A 16376-nucleotide genomic window follows, 5' to 3' on the forward strand; every position below is an offset into this window, starting at 1 on the left:
CCCAAAACCTGTCGGCTATGTCAGATTTTTTTAACTGTCTACTTTTTTTTGTGACAGAAGTCCTTCAATAACCAGGCTGTTTTACTTGATTTATTTTGCTGCCTGAAAGAGTTAATTTCTAGGCATGGAAGTGACAGCTTCTCTTTTGTTGGGAATATAGTAAACCTCACTGAAGAGATAATGACAGCCATAAAAGTTTTCCTGGCAGAACACAACTTTTGAGAGCAAAGGAAGATAAAATACATGAACTATTGACTTTTTCCTTACTCTGGGACACTTAATGGGCTGCCACTGATTAGAGAAAGTAAACGTTTAACCTACTTTGTAAATGTTTAAATATATAAGAAAAACCTGGGATACTCGAAAAACCATTTTTAGAAGTAGGAGGATAAATATAATTGTTTATCTCATCCGTTCATTTTGACATTGGATTCACTTTAAAATGAAAATTAAGAGGTGGCTTACCTCAAAAATGACACAGATAAACAGAAAATGTATTTGCACTAGAGCAACGCATTTCATGAGCATACACAACTGACTTCATCATGTTTTCTGGTTTTGTGTTTATATGGGTTTCATCCAGGCATTCATGTTTCCTCCCACCTCTAAAAAGCCGACAGGCAGCTTAATTGTCTTTCTCCCAATATTGAATCTGCTCAGTTGTAGGGGCATGAGATTGTTAGTTCCACTGAGGGAGAGTTACTGACACGCATTGTTCAATCAACGTTATAAAATGTGTCAGGGCTGTGAATTAAACTGAAAATGAAACAGCATAAGGCATTTTTCTCACAAGTTCGTTGAATTGATGAAGGCTTAGCCTGTTTCATTTTCATGAATAATAATGTGAGATTCATTAAATCTGCCTAATCGTAATAAAACTAATGTATAACTAACAGGGGCATAACAGAAGGCCCCTTAACCACGGATAGGTACCTGCAGAGATGGATTTCTGTAAAGGCCACAAGGCCCGGGCTCTGGGCTGCAGCTGGCCAAGGTGTGGCTGGACATGGAAGAGGGTTTGCAAATAAGGAGCAACATATGGAAATAGGGATCTGATGCCCAAGGGATCTGTATATAACTGAAGCGGCTGCTGTACATGAATGGAATAGGGGGCAGCAAAAGGAATAGGAGGGGGATGTTGCACATAGAAGAGGAGCTGGAAGAAAGTTGGCCTTGAGGCAGAAAAAGTATAAGGGCCCGTCCACATCTAAAACCGTTTTGCGGGAGTGATTTTCCCGCGATTAACGCGGAAAAATCACTGGACACTGCGGCGGTTTTGGAGCGATCGCGATTAGCGTGCTATGCATGCTAATCGCGATCGCTAAACGCTAATCGTGAACCGCCGGCAAACCGCTGCATGTAACACGTTTGTGGTTAATGCTAACCGCAAACGCGGCAGTGAGAACACTGCCATTTGTTACATGTTGTAGCTGTTTTTTAAAAACCGCTAGCGGTTTGCCTAGAGCGGGAATCGCGCGATTCCAGCTCAAGTGAGAACGGGCCCTAAATCTGGCCTTAGGTGCTTGGGGGCAAAGGCCTCTTTCTTTTATGCTCATGTGTTATTATTTTTTAGTATTTACATACTGTAGTGCTGACATCTTCAACAGCCCAGTACAGAATATATAGTCAAGTATACAACTAGAGTCATATATAGTCATTAAAGGGACTCCGAGCACCTCTCATGGGCATGCCCTTAAGACTCCGACCAGTACTGCAAAGTACTTAAAGATGCATACCGTTCTGTAGCTTGTGCTCTCCTCTTTCATTTGATGTCTGAATCACCATTCCACACCAAAAAGTTTTCGCTCGATCTCAATTTAAAAATCGTGGCTGCCATCTTGGCTATGTTATAACTTCCGGGTCACCCCTGTCTTCTCTGTTAGAGAAGTGCATCACTGAATGAAGCAGTAGGAGGAAGTGACACACATAGCCATTGCAAGAGGCTCCTCCAGAGGGGTCATAGCACGACTTTGTTGGAAGTCGTTTGGCTTAAAGGCATGCCCATGAGAGGTGCTCGGAGTCCCTTTAACTGACCCTTAATCTAATCCCTACCATTAACTGATGCGCAATCTAATCCCTACCATAGTCATGTTCATTGTAGTCTGGGGCCAAATTAGAGGGAGGCCAATTAACTCTCTAACTCAAAATAACACTCCGGCCACTGACCATCATTGCCTTGACATTTCGCCTACACCAGGCGCCCTTTGTAGCCGAATTTGGCATATGGGTTACACCAGGCACCTTTTGTAGCCAAATTTGACATATGGGTTACACCAGGCGCCCTTTGTAGCCGAAGTTGGCTTTTTTTCGTCTATATCAGGAACACTTTTTTCCAGGAGCCCTTTTCAGATGTACGCCAAGTCGGAACCTTGTCGAACTATAGTGTAACCTTCACGGATAAGGAATTAGAGCCATAAAGCACTTTCCTGGCAGAAAAAGGCTTCTAAAAGCAGGAAAGAGATAAAAAGGTTCAATAGTTCATAGATTTTAGTTCTGGCATATTTCAACGCATGTGTCATTAAGCAGAGATAATGAAACAGTACAAACTTAAATAGTATATTTAAAAATAAAAAAAACTGTAAAAACTGTACTTAAACTGTAAAATAGAGAAGGAGGATGGATGCAATTGTTTATCTCATCAGTTTATTTTCACCTCACGCTTCCTTTAAGGGAACGATAAACAAACGCTCAACGATGATGCTCGGCATTTTGAACGATTGACATGACCAATCACTTCGACACATATTCGTTCCGCACCAGCATTGTGTACAGAACCACGAACGATTTTTTAACGGTGTGTTCCCAAAATATTCGGCAGTTATCCCTTCATCCTGCATCACTGAACAATTCCATTGGTTAACAAAATCGTTTGGCATTTCGGATGCAGTCGGCTGTCGTTCACATCGCTTTACACCTTCTGACTTTGATCATGGAAAGGTCGTTCATCAGCTTTTCCCGCAGTGAAAGATTTAACAAACCAGGATCTATCGTTATAGTTCTGGTGGTAAAAGCTGGCTGTGACATCATGAAGGTCCCTCCTGCAGTGAATGGAACGCTACCTAAACTGCTGACCATGAAGGAATTAGGATGACTGAGACACACTTTATCCTCCATCAGTAAAGACGTTTTCTGTGTAAAGAAGTCACTCCGCCTTCTGCTGGGACATCCACTATTCATGAGGAACAGCGCGCACTGCCGCAGGGGGAATTGTGGGGGATTACACGAGGCGAGGGAGATGTGGCCGGCTGTGAAGACAAGAATCGCCTTGGGCGTTGTGGACAGGCAGTGAAGTGATGCAGCACCCAGTCTGAGGCCAGGTGTCACAATAGATATGAGCATCCTGTACATACATCACCTCTGGGTTATGAGTGGTGTACACTTCACATTACAACAACTCTTTTGATGTCTTAACGGTATATGTGCTTCATGGGTGTATGTGCTTCACGTTTTTTTCTGCCGAACATTTGACTTTCTGCAGAGAGGTTCGTGGGAAACGATGTGCAATTGTTATTTATAGAGCGCTTGAGGGGGCCCAATTTTAAACTCGCACTAGAGCCCACAGCTCCTAAGCTACGCTACTGGACAAGGGTATGCCTTTATTTTGTGGCAGGATACTGTACCACTACCGGGACCCATGTGTCTGTACTGTACCAGGGCACTTATATACCTATGTACCAGGCACGTGCAGAGGGGGGGGGGGCTCTGGGTGCCCAAGTACCCCCCTTTTAAATTCCTATAAAAAGGCCCCTTTGGCTGCAAAACCGAAGCTCTGTCTCTGGCCATGATCAGCCCCACCCCTTCCTGTGGGAAGCCCCACACCCGTGGGAATCTCCTCCCCATCTGGGACACTTTGGAGTTAAGGGGTGCCATACTGGAGTCCTAGTGTAACCATTCACACAGCTTTGTGGGAGCAGGTAAGATGGTGTCTGACTGACAGCAGTGACCTCTCCCTCAACCTTGCACCCACAGGGGCCCTTTTCCTCCACCTAGAACCCATAATGACCTCTCCCTCCCCAGCATTAGCACTACAGTGATCCTGTCTTCCCCAGCACCCACACTGACCCCTCCCTCCCCCAGCACACACACTGACCCCTCCCTCCCCCAGCACCCACACTGACCCCTCCCTCCCCCAGCACCTACACTGAACCCTCCCTCCCCCAGCACACACACTGACCCCTCCCTCCCCCAGCACCCACACTGACCTCTCCCTCCCCCAGCACACACACTGACCCCTCCCTCCCCCAGCACCCACACTGACCCCTCCCTCCCCCAGCACCCACACTGACCCCTCCCTCCCCAGCACACACACTGACCCCTCCCTCCCCCAGAATTGACCTTTCCCTCGGCCAGCAGCATCCTTCCTGTCCCCAGCAGCACCCATAGTGACCTCCTCCACCACCTAAACTGAGCTCTCCCTCCCACAGCACCCCCAATAACTTCCACGTCCTGCGGCACCCACACTAACCTTTACTTCTCCCAACATCCACCCACACCCCTCCCCCCATAGTTGGCACCCACTACTCACACTCACATGACACCAAGTACCTGCACTCAGGCCTGACATTGCACCCAGTACTCATGCACCCACTTAACCATTAACCGAGCGGGCGGAGGGGTGAGGCCCCTTTTTTAAATGTGAGCACCCCCCACTTAAGTACCCTCTGCACGGCCCTGCTATGTACTGTACATTTAGAAAAAAATAATTCTTAGCAAAATGTACCACCCAAAGAAAGCCTAATTAGTGGCGGAAAAAACAAGCTATAGATCAATTAGTTGAGATAAGTAGTGATAAAGTTATTGGCGAATGAATGGGAGGTGAACGTTGCTCGGATGCATGAGGTTTTCGACACTGTGGGGCTGAACCGGATACAGTATCTCAGTACTCTACCACTGCACCTCGGTACCATACCAGCATACCTAAATACCTCAGAATTATATACTGCACCTCAGTACTGTACCAGCGCACCTATATGCCTTAGTATTATATACAGTTCCGTCCTCAGTACTATACCAGCACACCTATGTACCTTAGTATTGTACCAGCACACCTATGTACCTCAGAATTATATACAGTACATCAGTAATGTAGCAGCATACCTATATACCTCAGTACTTTACCACTGCACCTATATACCTCAGTACTGTAGCAGCGTGCTTATATACCTCTATACTATATACAGTACCTCAGTACTGCACCACTGTACCTACGGTATATACCTCAGTACTGTAGCAGCGTGCTTACAGGTATATACCTCTATACTGTATACAGTACCTCAGTACTGTACCACTGTACCTATGGTATATACCTCAGTACTGTACCAGCATGGCTATATACCTCTATACTATATACAGTACCTCAGTACTCTGCCACCGACCCTATATACTTCAGTACTTCAAGTACCTCCACACTGTGCCTGGGCCCTTATATACCAAAACAGGAAAAAAGGTGCAGGACCCTTACGGAAGGCGCCAATGTTAAAATCCGCGATTAGCAGCAGAAAAGAGAAATTTGGGTGCATGGAGGTGCTGCCGCTATTAAATTGATCCTTTTTGCCCCAAATCGCTGCTCCTGCAAAGCCAAGATATGGATCTATGCTTCTGCTAACAGCCCTCATTTTTTCCACAGAGGCTCGGGGGAAAAGATGGCTTGCGCTATGCCGCAATGTAGTTATCCGAAAGCCATTTTTTCCCCCGAAAGCATCTGTGGGAAAAAACGAGGGCTGGTAGTAGAAGCATAGCTGCATGTTGCCGCTTTGCGGAGATGGGGGGGGGGGGGGGGGGTTACCATAAGGAGGGGAATAATTAAGTTAAGTTTAAGTTAGGCGCCACCAGGGGGTGTTAGGGTTAAGAACCATGGGGGAAGGGGTGTGTTAGGGTTAGAGTAAGGCACTACAGGGGGTAGGGGGGTGTTAGGGTTTGCCACTACCGGGGGGGGGGGGGGCGGTTTAGGGTTAGGCACTACCAGGTGTGTGTATTAGGGTTAGGAGAGGGTTCTGTGTGAGAGTAGGGTCAGGATTAGACATAGTGACATATCATAGTAAATATTAACGATATTCTTCTATGGAAATTCAGTAGTAAAATGCCATTATTGACAGCGCAATTCTACTACCGGAAAGCCCTGCACCTTTTTTACCAAGCGCCTTTTTTCCATTAATGCCTTATATACACCTGTATAACATTGGAACACATGTATTTCTCTGTACCACAATGCCCACTATCTATCTCTGCCCCTCTGAATATGCAGTAAGGATGCAAACATGTCTTTTCTGTTTTAGAATACATTTTACAAAGCGCATTTCCAGTCCATAAATAAATGTGAACAGTTTATCTTGGCAGTTTGCCATCGAATGGTTCACACCTTCTAAAAATCAGCTGTGTAGGCTTCATTCCGCCAGCCCAATCCATAAAACACACAGATAAAATAAACCATCCAATTATTATCGAGAAACACATTACAGGTGTAAACCGTCATCAGATGAAAAACAAACTTCTGGTAATTGTCTTCATCAAGAAACGCAATCATGCTCAGAGAAGGGAAATTAAATTTCACTTCTGTGCGCTGGAAGCTTGACACAGAGACAGCGATGGTACATGGCAATACAGGTCCCCTCCCCCGCCAGACCCCGCCATCCTCTTCAGTACATGGTGCTACAGGTCCCCTCCCCGCCAGGCCGCGCCGTCCTCTTCAGTTCATCCGAAACACCGCTAGTAGACTCATTCTGCTTTCCAGCCAATTTACCATGGCAATGCTGAAGACGAGTGCTGCCCTGATTTTCTACATGATAAAATTCAGACTTTGTATCCTGATGCAGCAGCACATACACGCTGGAATACTAAAAACTTGTATCTTTCAGTATAAGTCACTTTGCAGAATGGCAAATAAGGTAGCATTACTTTTCAACTGTGCCAAAACTTAAAGCACACCTGAACTGGGACAAAAAAGTGGACGTTTACAACACATTGTGGGAGAGGGACCAGAAATTGAGAGGAACGCATTGTGGGAGAGGGGACAGAAACTGAGAGGAACGCATTGTGGGAGAGGGGACAGAAACTGAGAGGAACGCATTGTGGGAGAGGGGACAGAAGTTGAGAGGAACGCATTGTGGGAGAGGGGACAGAAAAAGAGAGGAACGCATTGTGGGAGAGGGACCAGAAACTGAGAGGAATGCATTGTGGAAGAGATAGACCAGAAACTGAGATGAACGCATTGTAGGAGAGTGACTAGAAGCTGAGGGCCCTTTCACACTAGAGGGCTTTTTCGGCGTTTTAACGCCACGGCCGAAGTTGGCGTTTTCCTAGGTAAAAGGAAAGTCCATAGACTTTCATTTTACCATTCACACTTAACGCCGCGTTTTGGAGTGTTGCGTTTCAACGCTCCCAGGCGCTTTTTCTGGGCCTACCGCGGCGTTTCTCATTACAATTGATACTAATGTATGGGCGTTAAAACGCCTTAAAAACGCCTTGAAAACGCAGCAGCCAAAACGCAGCGTTTTGCCTTTTCCCTGCTGCCTGTAGTGTGAAAGAGTCCTGAGAGGAATGCATTGTGGAAGAGATAGACCAGAAACTGAGAGGAGCGCATTGTGGGAGAAGGACTAGAAGCTGAGAGGAAAGCATTGTGGGAGAGGGGCCAGAAACTGAGAGGAACACAATATGTGAGAAGGACCAGAAACTGAGAGGAACTCATTGTGGGAGAGGGACCAGAAACTGAGAGGAACACAATATGTGAGAAGGACCAGAAACTGAGAGGAACTCATTGTGGGAGAGGGACCAGAAACAGAGAGGAACTCATTGTGGGAGAGGGACCAGAAACTGAGAGGAACTCATTGTGGGAGAGGGATGAGAAACTGAGAGGAATGCATTATGGGAGAGGGACCAGAAACTGAGAGGAACTCATTGTGGGAGAGGGACCAGAAACTGAGAGGAATGCATTATGGGAGAGGGACCATAAACTGAGAGGAACGCATTGTGGGAGAGGGGCCAGAAACTGAGAGGAATGCATTGTGGGAAAGACACCAGAAACTGAGAGGAATGCATTGTGGGAAAGACACCAGAAACTGAGAGGAACACAATATGTGAGAGGGACCAGAAACTGAAAGGAACCATTGTGGGAGAGGGACCTGAAACTGAGAGGAATGCATTGTGGGAGAGGGACCAGAAACTGAGAGGAACCCATTGTGGGAGAGGGACCAGAAACTGAGAAGAACGCATTGTGGGAGAGGGACCAGAAACTGAGAGGACTCATTGTGGGAGAGGGACCTGAAACTGAGAGGACTCATTGTGGGAGAGGGACCAGAAACTGAGAGGACTCATTGTGGGAGAGGGACCAGAAACTGAGAGGAATGCATTGTGGAAGAGAGAGACCAGAAATTGAGAGGAACGCATTGTGGGAGAGGGGACAGAAACTGAAAGGAACGCATTGTGGGAGAGGGACCAGAAACTGAGAGGAACCCATTGTGGGAGAGGGGACAGAAACTGAGAGGAACGCATTGTGGGAGAGGGACCAGAAACTGAGAGGACTCATTGTGGGAGAGGGACCAGAAACTGAGAGGACTCATTGTGGGAGAGGGACCAGAAACTGAGAAGAACGCATTGTGGGAGAGGGACCAGAAACTGAGAGGACTCATTGTGGGAGAGGGACCAGAAACTTAGAGGAACCCATTGTGGGAGAGGGACCAGAAACTGAGAGGAACCCATTGTGGGAGAGGGACCAGAAACTGAGAGGACTCATTGTGGGAGAGGGACCAGAAACTGAGAGGACTCATTGTGGGAGAGGGACCAGAAACTGAGAGGACTCATTGTGGGAGAGGGACCAGAAACTGAAAGGAACCCATTGTGGGAGAGGGACCCACGCCAGCTTTCCGTTTGCATTCCTTTTGATAAACCATAAACAAATACAAATATATTTGTATTTGTTTATGGTTTATCAAAAGAAATACAAACATCCTCCACCATCCAACAATGCAGGTTGGGTGGTAAGGAAAGCTGGCGTGGGTCCCTCTCCCACAATGGGTGGGATTGCTTGCACTGATGTTTTCTAAACCTTTTCCATGACAATATACATGTAGCAATATCCATGTAGGAGCCACATTCTGCCAGGTAATGTAGCCCCTGCCTGGAGGGTAAAGCTTTGTAGCGAGGGCCAGAAAGCCTACAGCCAATTCCCAAAGGGAGCCTGTCTCTTTAGTGAATCCGTAAACGGCTTTTCAGGCCAATCGCTGATCACCGTCACCCTCCACCGCTTACTGTGCCGTTTGCTGATCTGGCCCAGACTCCAGGCGCACGTACAATCCCAGCAGTGGATTCTTCTCTCGCTTTTACAAACCTACAGCGTTTCTGGTGATCATTTTCCTGTTTTTTTTTAAAATGACATCCAATTTTGTTAAGGGAAAAATAATATTTTGCCTGAAGGTTTGCTTTAAATTTCCAATTAAAAACAGGTGAAAGATCAATGGAATCCTATAGGCGGAGGACCACGTGAGCGAGAAAGCAAGAGATGTTTCCATAACCAGTTCTGTTTACTTACCTGAGTCAGTGCGGCAGGGAACATTCATCTCTCAGGATGGATAATCTGCAACCTATATGCGGGTTCATTCTCCTCAGCAACGGTAGCAGCTTCCTGTGTGCCTAGCGCACTCTCTCTCTCTCTTTTCTCTGTCTTACACAATGTCTGCTACTCTTCTTCAGATACAAACAGCCATTGTCGCAGCTGGAGTCCTCATACGCGGCAATGCTGGTGTAGCTGCAGTGTCAGGCGCGAACAAAGCGCTCCAGATCCTGATCTGCTGTCTGGATTCTGAGCAGCGCTCTATGAAAGCTTAAAGACAGGGATTAGTGGGGAGTGAGGAGACGTGGTGGGATAATCAGGGTTGTCGCTAGTCCCTGTCAGGTATGATGAGACGGAGGCAGGAGAACAGGCCACAGCCATCTCAGTGGGGCCTCTCACTAAAAAGCTGGAGAGGATTTTATCAGCTGCCAAAATTCTGGACCAGGTTTATTAAAGCGGACCCAAACAGTTGCACCACTCTGACACATACAAAGATAAATAAACACTCCTTCAAACCTATGATCATTTCAGTGCATGCTTTTCACCCTTCTCTTTTCATAGCTAGGGTTATACTGGGGGCAGCCATTAGCAATTCCTCCATTGTCGGACACCATCTACTCCACCAGTTTGCCGGATTATTTGCCGGCAATATGAAAGGAAGGGAGGGGTTCCTCCAATAAATGTAAAATATTTTATATTTGTCATCGTGCAGCTGAAAAAAGGCTGCTATTTATTATTATAATTTAGAAAATATATATTATTTCTGAGATCTTGTATTTTTAATTTGGGTCCACTTTAAGGACATTTTTAGAAAGTTCACCAAACCTCCCCTCATCCACAGAGCAGCACGGGGACCCAACCTGTGAGAGGAAAATGGAGTCCATTCCCTCTCTAGCACTCTATATTGCAAATATTAAAGCGGATCTGTATTGTTAAAATCGCTCAAAAGTAAACATACCAGTGCGTTAGGGGACATCTCCTATTACCCTCTGTCACAATTTCGCCGCTCCTCGCCGCATTAAAAGTAGTTAAAAACAGTTTTAAAAAGTTTGTTTGTAAACAAACAAAATGGCCACCAAAACAGGAAGTAGGTTGAGGTACAGTATGTCCACACATAGAAAAATACATCCATACACAAGCAGGCTGTATACAGCATTCCTTTTGAATCTCAAGAGATCATTTGTGTGTTTCTTTCCCCCATGCACTGAAGTTACAGGCTGCTCTTTTCTTCCTGCAAACAGCTTTGCCCTTGTTTGTAATTCCTCAGTATGTGAAAGCCCAGCCAGCTCAGAGGACGATTTATCCAGCTTGTAAAAGATAAGAGAGAAGAGAGAAGCTGCTCTAATCTAAATAACACACAGGCAGTGTGCAGAGAAGGGCCTGGAATTGTGAGTTCATAGCAGAACCACAACACTGAAGAACTTGGCAGCCTTCCAGACACAGGCCGACAAGTCTGACAGGGGAAAGATACATTGATTTATTACAGAGACAGTGATAGTATAAAGTGCTGCAGTTAGCCAGAACATATTAGAATAGCTTTTGGAACTTGTAGGATGATAAAAAACAGGATGCAATTTTTGTTACGGAGTCTCTTTAATGGGAAATGTTGCTTGAAGGAGTGGGTCATCCTAGCCCCCCACCACCACACTGATGTTAAAGGACCACTCCAGAAAAAAAATTAAGCATTTAAAATACGACAGAACTGACAGGTTTTGGACTAGTCTATCTCCTCATGAGAGATTCTCTGTTTTTTTTTTCTTTAAAGCATTTCCTAAACGGCAGTTGCTAAGTCTAACTTTCAAAATAGTGTAGCATCAATACATATACAACCAGGGAATCTTCATGTGCTTATATTCAATTTATTCTAGACCTGCAAAATCCATTGCCGAAACAGTGGTACACAAACATTTAAAACATCCTAAAAACATGATCTGACACTGGAGCTATTACTAAGTGCAATCCCACTGTCCCTGTGATGGTTTATACCGTCTCAATCGCCCAGCCTCAGCCTATGCAATTAGATCGGTTACCCAATCACTATTGGACATGTGTGGGCCCTCCACCGGCGCACACCACGAGGCCTCCGCATGCAATCTGTAAAGTGCACTGTAACTGACCGCCGGCCGGCTAGCTGCTGGACTTCTCTAACACAGTTCATCAAAAGACAAATACGACACTTCTGGCAATTCTTCTGGGGGACACCATTCCTGTTGCAACAGCCAACAGCCCTCTCACTTGCTGTATGTACCGCCTTGTTAGTGTCCTGTGTGATGTCATTACCCGGCAACTTGTCATATGTTTTATCCACCCCACAGGGCTGCACAATGAACAGATGAACTTTTGAATAGGGTTTACTCACAACCTTCACGCAGTAATGCGCTCTTCCGAGGGAGCTTCGCTCAGTGTGCAAGTGAGTATGGAGGCTGGCTGGTATCTTACTATTTTGGCAGTTCAATTGCTGTGCAGGAAATGCTTTTGAAAACAATGAAATGTGAATCCTCCATGAGGAGATGGACTCGGATGGTCAGTTCTGTCAGATTTTAACTGCTTACTTTTTTCGCTGGAGTGTTCCTTTAAAGGCACAGTGACACAAGCACATGCCGCTGTTGGCAATTGTTGAACTGACACTACAATAAATGATTGTTTTGCATTGGATGGTGCCCGAATCCTGCTTATGTGTACAGTATATAGCTTTCTTCAAGGACTAGTATAATGAAAATTTGTAAGATTTAAACCACATGTAAATTCATACATATAAAATGTACATTTCTCCCTGACTAAAATACACTATAAATTGCTTTTTACTTTGCCGTCTCTTACAGCAAGCAGTTAAAGTCAGTGGGAATCATACTAAAAAATTAAATAAACCAGATACTTTCCTAAGGAGAGGGAAGGCTCTGATCTAATAGAGCCTCCCCTCTCCTTTCCCAGTCCCCTCAGTTAAGCGTTGGCTCCCCCGTTTGAATCCCCCACCACAGGGGACTTCGGTAGTCTTCAGGAGCTAAGTCCTTCAAAAGACAGGCAGCTCTATGCTGCGCACATGCATGTGCGCGAGAGAAGCTTCCGATGACTTTTAAAGCCTCCTTCGGCAGCAGAGAGAGCAGTATTTGACCAAATTGGTTGAATACTGCTACTGGGGAGACAGCGCTGGAACAGAGACCGGCAGAGGAGTGGGAAAGCTCTATAGGACCCGGAGCCTTCCCTCTCCTTAGGTAAGTATCTGGCTGTGTTTTTTAATCGATTCCCATTGATTTTAAAATCTGACAGATCAGTTGTGGACTAGTCCATCTCCTCATGCGGGGTTCAACTTCTCAGTATTTCCTTTGTTCTTTTCAAAATCACTCAGATCTGTCAGATTTTAACTACCTACTGAAAGTGAGTGGTGTAGGAAAAAATAAAGTTATAGTGCAGTTTATTCTGGATCAAATCTCACCCGCCCACAGCAGATTAGCGATGGGATCACCAGACACATGTAAAGTCTTGCTTTCTCTATGACTACAGTGGTGCCTCATGCCATCCGACAGCACGTAACAGGTCACACGAGGCACCGCTGTAGCCATGGATATAAGACGCTGGACGGGTGGATGGAGACCTCATCGCTGGAATGCTGAGAGCAGGTGAGTAAAGCAGCACCGCACATCTAGGGAGGGGGAGACAGAAAGTGCGAGGAGGTGGGCATTCGGGGGGGAAGCCGCCTCCTGTCGCCCTCTAATGGTGGCCAACCTGAAGCACGTGATTCATGTTGCTTTGTGGAATAACCACCGCTGGTGACAGCAACATAGGAAAAATGTCATTTATTGTGCATTTTACTCTTGGGTAAATGTACATTTTATACATGTGTATTTTAAATGTTATAATTTTTTGCGATAGTGGTCCTTTAAAATTCTCAGCAATTAGGTGACAAAGGCGTGCAGCACTCTCTGGGTCGCACTGAACCACGACAATGGCTGTTTAACCCATTAGTGGCTTCAGTAGAGTTCTCTCGTTTGAGGGACGTGTCCTGCTTTTGACCTCAGTTGGCAGTACTCCTTGTGCTGTAAATAATTCTTGGAATGCTTTGATGTCTCTCTGCTAGCAGACGATATAGAAACTGAAAGCAGACGTCCTCTGCTTTCCTAGTGATGAGTGGCCATAAATACATATTACAGCAGTACTAATTAAAAGCAAGGAAATGTAACTAATAAGAAATAAAAAAAGTGCTAAAATAAATTGGCCTATAGCACTTGCAAGCATCTAAATATATTGGTTGCTAATGGGTTAAAGGATACCAGAGCTGATGCTCTGGTAAAATATTGGATGCAGTACTTAGAAGGATGCAGTACTTAGAGGGTTAAAAGTCGATACTTACCGCTCCCCTCGTTCCCCACTGGTGTTCTCCTATTCTTCTTGTTGTCCTGGCGACTTGGCTGACCTTTAACCTGGATAATCTTCGATTCTGCCCGCCGCATAATGACGGGCAGAAGTACGCACACTCCCCCGCCTCCTCCGTCCTAGCGTCTGCGCTCCAAGGAAAAGCAAGTGTCAGATGCTAATCAGCGTGTCTGACGCTTTTCAGAGGAGTGCAGACGCTAGGTCGGAGGAGGCGGGGGAGTGTGTGTACTTCTGCTCGTCATTGGGCTCTATTCATAAAAAAGTTGTGGCGAAAAAACTCCTGGAGGGAAAATACCGCAGCGGTATTTTACACTTCTGGGTGGTCATTCAAAAAAATCTTGCCAGCTGCGATACAAGTGCGGAGATCTCCCGCTGAAAGCTGGCGGTAAGCTGTCGGAAGGCATGCGGAAACACTTCAGCCGGCAGAGTCCCTCCGTGCACTGCTCTCTCTGGGAGGTCTGTCCCATTCACTTGTATGTAATCCGCAAAATCAGAGGAAGCGGTATTTCCCGTCCACATACCGCTTCCTCTAAACTTTATGAATGGCCATTTTGTTACTTTTTTCTAGATAAATCTAGAAAAAACACTGGAGAAGGCGGAAATTTCTTGCTCTGCTGGGGGATTGTAGATTTTCATGCGGGAACAGCTTTTATGAATGCCCACTTTGCTAAATGGACGGGAAAATCCGCTGTTTTGAGCGGAAAACTCGCGGTAACTTTTTATGAATAGAGCCCATTATGCGCCGGGCAGAAGCGAAGACTATCCGTATTAAAGGTCAGCCAAGTCGCCAGGACAACGGGAGGAAAAGACCGGCGGCTGACTACGGGGAACGAGAGGCGTGGTAAGTATCGACTTTTAACTCCCTAAGCACTGCATCCAACATTTTTTAACAGTGGTATCCTTTAAAGGTTGGCAGATCATCAGTGGTTGTGCGGGAGTTGTGCCGTTCCCCACTTTAGATAACAAGGTACAAAGCAGTGTTATAATAAGATCAGTTTTAAGTCCTCCCTGCTGGATATCTCTCTCCATATGGCTTGAATGACCTTCATACATACATCTGATCTATACAGACTGTGCCAATGGCTTAATCACTTCCTCCATTCAGACAGGAAACAATGGAGACCCCTGAACGTCCTCCACAACGCCGCGCTGCCGCACCAGAGAGGTCCCCATGTAGAAGGCCCTGAATGGCACGCAGACAATGTCACTTCTTATTAAAAACTGCTGTGCTTTCTTCCGTGCTCGCTGACAGGTATGATGAGTGACCTTAAAGACGAGAGGCCTCTGCATCCTTCTGGGAGTTCCAAGTCTAATCAGCACAGCCCAGACAGCCAGCGGGGTAATTAAACCACATGCAGATCACTGCTACTTCCATTATTATAGAGACGCCTAGGCACAGACACCTGGCATATCAGAGCTACGCTGTGAGCTCAGTGCCACGTCAAGGGCATGGAAGCCGAGACAGCGGGACAGACACAGACAGTGAACCAAGCACCATTTTTAGCACCCATTGCATCTCAATAGCACATTAAAAATGCATGCTAACCGTGAGGCTCAGGAATAAAAAAACTTCAATTTTACCTCTTCTTTTTACACTTAAAGAGAGTATGAAGCGAGAATAAATCTCGCTTCAGACCTCATAGATAGCAGGGGCATGTGTGCCCCTGCTAAAACGCCGCTATCCCGCGGCTTAACGGGGGTCCCTTCACCCCCAAATCCCCCTTGGTGCAGCGAGGGAGCGCTTCCTGGTTGGGGCAGGGCTAACCGCCGCAGCCCTGCCCCACGCGCGTCTGTCAGCGCGTATCTCCGCCTCTCCCCCGCCCCTCTCAGTCTTCCTTTACTGAGAGGGGCGGGGGAGAGGCGACGATGCGCCGCTGATAGACGCGACGGAGGAAGGGCTGCAGTCGTTAGCCCTGCCTCCATGAACGACCAACTCTACGACCAACTATTGCGGGGGTGGGTTTGGGGGTGAAGGGATCCCCGTTTAGCGGCGCGATAGCGGCGGTTTAGCAGGGGCACACATGCCCCTGCTAACTATGAGCTCTGAAGCGAGATTTATTCTCGCTTCATAGTCTCTTTAAAGTTTAGCAGAGGTGTTTATTACCCTACTTCTACGGCCTGGCAAACTGCAGAAATTTCAGGCAGATAAGGACTGATGTAATTATTTTATTGCACACATTAGCGGAGAGCAAACAAAAGCTTTCATCAGCAAGCGGGGTTGGGGAGATAGGACACTGTAGTTCAAAGAGTTTAGAGAAGTCACAGATGCTATCTTCACACCTGCCCTGGATAAATCAATGCATCTAGATGGGAACACGGTAACATAGCAGCTCCCACAACAATTAGAAACCAGGAGTAATGCTGGCCACACACTGGTCAATTACAGGACGATTGATTGACCTATCGATTTTTAGGTTTTGATGCTCCATATCAATTGTTATGTAAAGCCTGCTTGGGGGGC

The 16376-nt window shown here is 46.3% G+C and overlaps 1 protein-coding gene across 3 annotated transcripts in view; it reads right to left on the bottom strand.

Annotated features, from left to right (window-relative positions):
- The window catches only part of LRRC24 (leucine rich repeat containing 24), a 432693-nt gene that overhangs the window by 108739 nt on the left and 307578 nt on the right, over window positions 1-16376 (bottom strand). Inside the window, exon 1 of one of the 3 annotated variants that reach the window (XM_068237891.1) lies at window positions 9524-9753. The exons of the other annotated variants lie outside the window; for them this stretch is intronic. The gene's annotated coding sequence lies outside the window, so the exon portion shown is untranslated. Of the gene's footprint in view, window positions 1-9523; window positions 9754-16376 lie in introns of those variants that run through there. 3 annotated transcript variants of the gene reach the window in all.

This window comes from Hyperolius riggenbachi, chromosome 5 (genome assembly GCF_040937935.1).
Source record: "Hyperolius riggenbachi isolate aHypRig1 chromosome 5, aHypRig1.pri, whole genome shotgun sequence".
Taxonomy (NCBI): domain Eukaryota; kingdom Metazoa; phylum Chordata; class Amphibia; order Anura; family Hyperoliidae; genus Hyperolius; species Hyperolius riggenbachi.